Source organism: Arachis duranensis, chromosome 9 (genome assembly GCF_000817695.3).
Source record: "Arachis duranensis cultivar V14167 chromosome 9, aradu.V14167.gnm2.J7QH, whole genome shotgun sequence".
NCBI classification, from domain to species: Eukaryota; Viridiplantae; Streptophyta; class Magnoliopsida; order Fabales; family Fabaceae; genus Arachis; species Arachis duranensis.
The window spans coordinates 78422546-78427328 of NC_029780.3; the positions used below are offsets into that span (position 1 = coordinate 78422546).

At 40.9% G+C, this 4783-nt stretch overlaps 1 non-coding gene across 1 annotated transcript; it reads right to left on the reverse strand.

Annotated features, from left to right (window-relative positions):
* Positions 1-3700: 3700 nt before the first annotated feature.
* Positions 3701-3808, reverse strand: LOC127742013 (small nucleolar RNA R71). Its single transcript, XR_008003200.1, has one exon. It is a non-coding gene; the product is annotated as a small nucleolar RNA R71 (small nucleolar RNA).
* Positions 3809-4783: the final 975 nt, after the last annotated feature.

Below are 4783 nucleotides of genomic sequence, written 5' to 3' on the forward strand. Positions count from 1 at the left end.
TCAGGCGTGCCACTTGGATGATGAGGTGTGGCACGCCAGCAAGAGGGTGAAGCTTTGAGAAGGACGTGGCACGCCAGACCCTGGGCGTGCCATGCTGGTACAAATTTCCAGAAGGATGGAGATAAGGAAAATGAAGCTGGGCGTGCCACTTGGTGTCGAAGACGTGGTGATGAGCGGATAATTTATACGCTTTTTGGCATTATTTTTAGGTAGTTTTTAGTATGATCTAGTTACTTTTAGGGGTGTTTTCATTAGTTTTTATGTTAAATTCACATTTCTTGACTTTACTATGAGTTTGTGTGTTTTTCTGTGATTTCAGGTAATTTCTGGCTGAAATTGAAGGACTTGAGCAAAGCTCTGAAAAAGGCTGACAAAAGGACTGCTGATGCTGTTGGAATCTGACCTCCCTGTACTCGAAATGGATTTTCTGGAGCTACAGAACTCCAAATGACGCGCCCTCAACGGCGTTGGAAAGTAGACATCCAGTGCTTTCCAGCAATATATAATAGTCCATACTTTATTTGGGAATTGACGACGTAACTTGGCGTTGAACGCCAAGTACATGCTGTTGTCTGGAGTTAAACGGCAGAAAAACGTCATGATCCGGAGTTGAACGCCCAAAACACGTTATAACATGGAGTTCAACTCCAAGAAAAGCCTCAGCTCGTGGATAGATTAAGCTCAGCCCAAGCATACACCAAGTGGGCCCCGGAAGTGGATTTATACATCAATTACTTACTCATGTAAACCCCGCTGTACCTCAAGTTTCAATACAATTACTATTACTTTCTATTCAATTCTCTTCTATCCTTATTCCAAGATATACGTTATACTTAACTTTGGTGAATGTGATGATCCGTGACACTCATCATCATTCTCACCTATGAACGCGCGTGATTGACAACCACTTCCGTTCTACTTTAGGCAGGGTGCATATCTCTTAGATTCCCCAACAGAATCTTCGTGGTATAAGTTAGATAGATGGCGGCATTCATGAGGATCCAGAAAGTCTAAACCTTGTCTATGGTATTCCGAGTAGGATTCTGTGATTGAATGACTGTGACGAGCTTCAAACTCCTGAAGGCTAGGCGTGATGACAAGCGCAAAAGAATCAAGGGATTCTATTCCAACCTGATTGAGAACCGACAGATGAATAGCCGTGCTGTGACAGAGCATAGGAACGTTTTCACTGAGAGGATGGGATGTAGCCATTGACAACAGTGATGCCCTACATACAGCTTGCCATGGAAAGGAGTAGGAAGGATTGGATGAATGTAATAAGAAAATAGAGATACGAGAGGAGCACAGCATCTTCACACTTATCTGAAATTCCCACTATTGCTTTACATAAGTATTTCTATCCCTTTTTATTTTCTGTTTATTTATTAATTTTCAAACTCATCATAAACCAATTTGATCTGCCTAACTGAGATTTACAAGGTGACTATAGCTTGCTTCATACCAACAATCTCTGTGGGATCGACCCTTACTCACGTAGGGTATTACTTGGATGACCCAGTACACTTGCTGGTTAAGTTGAACGGAGTTGTGAGATTCTCTAACAGTGCTTGGAACTCTTGTATCACAATTTCGTCCACCACGTGGCACGCCAGGTTACTTGACCATTTAAAATATCCTGGCCGTGCCACTTTGGCTCGAAGGCGTGGCATGCCAGAGGTTAAACAGAGGACGGCGTGCCACTTGACTGGAGAGGCGTGGCACGCCAAATCAGCAACAGAAGGAGCTTGACACGCCAGAGAAGCGCCAGTTACACGCCAGCTAGAAGATCACATTTGTTGAGTTTCTTTTCCCTCCAAATTGTAATTTTCTTTTCACTTTGTAATTTTCTTTGATTTTTTAGATCTAGGAGTAGTATAAATACCCCTGCAAGTATTGAAAAAGCAAGTCACAGAGTTTAGTTTTGGGATTTCACTTTTTATTTTTCACACTTCATCTCTTCCATCTTTTGTACTTTCTCTCTGAGCTATGAGTAGCTAAATTCCCTCTCATTGAGAGAGGGAGCTCTATTGTACTTGTGAATTAATGATAGTGAATTTCTTCTTCTCTTCATCTTCTCTTTGATTTGCTAGAAGGAATTTCGGTTTTCATGCTTAGTGTTCAATTAACTTTCTAAAGAGATTGAATGCAAAATGGGTTTCATGGGAACCTTGGAAAAGGAAACATGAAACCATGCTAGAAATCCCTTCTCACACTTGAGTAGAATCTGGGTTTTGGTGTTTGGATATGGTGACATACAATCCTCCCTCTTCTTGGACCTATGATGATGTGTGGTATAATCAGGGACCAAGCATATCTCTCTTCATGAGCAATTAGACCAAGAAATTAGCTATTGATCAAGATATGGGAGATTGAGTCACCAAGGGATTGGGGTCAATCAATCATGATTGCCAAGAGGTCAATGAGTTGCATGATTGAAGAGGATATGAGCTGAATTTATTCCAAAGAGACAATATCTCCTGATCTCAATGAATTCCCCCATTCTTATCTCTCCCATTCTTTTATAGCTTTACTTATATTCTGCAAAATCCCATTCCCCTTTACATTCCTGTTATTTCCATTTCTACATTTTATTGCTTTCTTTTATTCCTTTGCCATTTATGTTTCTGCCATTTATAATCCTGCACTTACAACTTATTCTGTTGAGCTTGACTAAATCACCAATTGATTAAAATTGCTCAAATCTACCAATCTCTGTGGATACGATCCCATTCCACTGTGGATTAATACTTGACGATAATTTTGGTGAGCTTGCCAAGAGCAGATTCATCAATATTATTAGGAAAAGGTAGTGAATTCCGCCCATCAAGTTTTATGGCACTGTTGCCGGGGATTGGATTGAATTTGACAATGATTAAACTGATTGGAGAGCTAGATTAAGCATTTTTTATTATTTTTATTTTTTTCCTTAATTATTTTCTTATTCATTTCCTAGTGTAACCTTTAAATTCCTTTCTAATCTCTATTTTTCTTTCTTGTCTTTCTGAGATTTCTTTAGCTATTCATTGTTTATACTTTCACTCTTCTAACTGTTTGATTAATTGCATCAATCAATCTAATCACTAATTTTAACTAAGGAGATTCTTTCACTTGCTCTTTTTTGCTATGTGTTGACTGTATGACAGGTAGAAGAGGAGAGACTTCATCCTCTTTTGATAGTGAACCTTAGAGAACCTTCTTTAGATTGAGGAGGGAGGCTAGAGGCAAAGGTATAATTGGAGAAGAACCAGTAGAAGAAGATCTAACAACCACCATGGAAGATGAAGTGCACGAAGATGTTGAAGGAGGAGCTGGAAATCAAGCTGGGCAAGAGAGGAGAGTCTTGGGCTCCTACATCAACCTAAACCCAGGAAACTGTGGCAACAGCATCCTCAAGCCAACAATCCATGCCAACAATTTTGAGTTGAAACCTGAACTCATCACACTAGTCCAGAATAACTGCTCATATGGAGGAAGTGCTCAAGAAGATCCAAATCAACATCTCAATACATTCTTGAGGATATGCGATACTGTAAAGTCCAATGGTGTATACCCTGACACCTACAAACTACTTCTGTTCCCTTTCTCACTTAGAGATAAGGCAACAAAGTGGTTAGAATCATTCCCCAAGGAGAGCCTAACCACATTGGAGGATGTTGTGAACAAATTTCTAGCAAGATTTTACCCTCCACAGAGGATCAATAGGCTAAGAGCTGAGGTGCAAATCTTCAGACAGCTAGATGGTGAAACATTCTATGAGGCCTGGGAGAGGTTCAAAGATCTAACAAGCAAATGCCCACCATATATGTTTAATGAGTGGGTGCAGCTCCACATTTTCTATGAAGGATTAACCTATGAATCGAAGAAGGCTGTGGACCACTCTTTAGGGGGTTCACTCAACAAGAAGAAGACCATTGAGGAAGCCATAGATGTCATTGAAACTGTAGCTGAGAATGACTACTTCTATGCTTCAGAAAGATGCCAAAAGAAGGGGGTGTTGAAACTCAATTCTATGGATGCCCTGTTGGCATAAAACAAGGCAATTGAAGCACAATTGGCAGCCTTAACCAAGAAAATGGAAAACAATCAAGTTGTAGTTGTCCAAGCTTAAGCACCACCCCAAGAAGAAAATGAACCAGAAGTTGAATGTGAGCAAGCAAACTCCAAGACATATAACCCCAAGTTGAATGTGCATAACCCCTCTCGACCACCATATGACCCTAACTCCAAGACATATAACCCAGGATGGAAGAACCACCCAAATTTTGGGTGGGGGAACCAACAAAATCACAACGAAGACCACAATAAACCATACCAAGCCAACCAATACCAGAATCATAACTCTAACCATCAGTCAAATAACTACAGACCTTACCACAATCCACCTCACACATCATATCCTTCTAACAAGCAAACACACCACCATCAAGACACACTAACCCCAACCTCATAACCGTGTGAAATCAAGGGTAACTTTGAGAGAGTAGAGGCCGCAATAGCACAGCTATCATCACAGCTCACAGAGGCCATTCCACCCTCTTGGAAAGGCAAGCGCAAGCTGAAAAGAAGATAGATGCCAACTAAGAAGAATACAGGTCAAATTTGGAGAACCAAGGTGCAACAATCTCAAAATTGGAAGCACAAGTGGGGTTCTTATCCAAGAAAATCCCAATGCCTACACACACATTTCCAAGTGGCACCATGGCCAACCCAAGAGGGGAGTGCAAGGCCATCACACTTAGAAGTGGAAAAGTAGCAGAAGAGGCCACCCCAAACCAGGAGAACC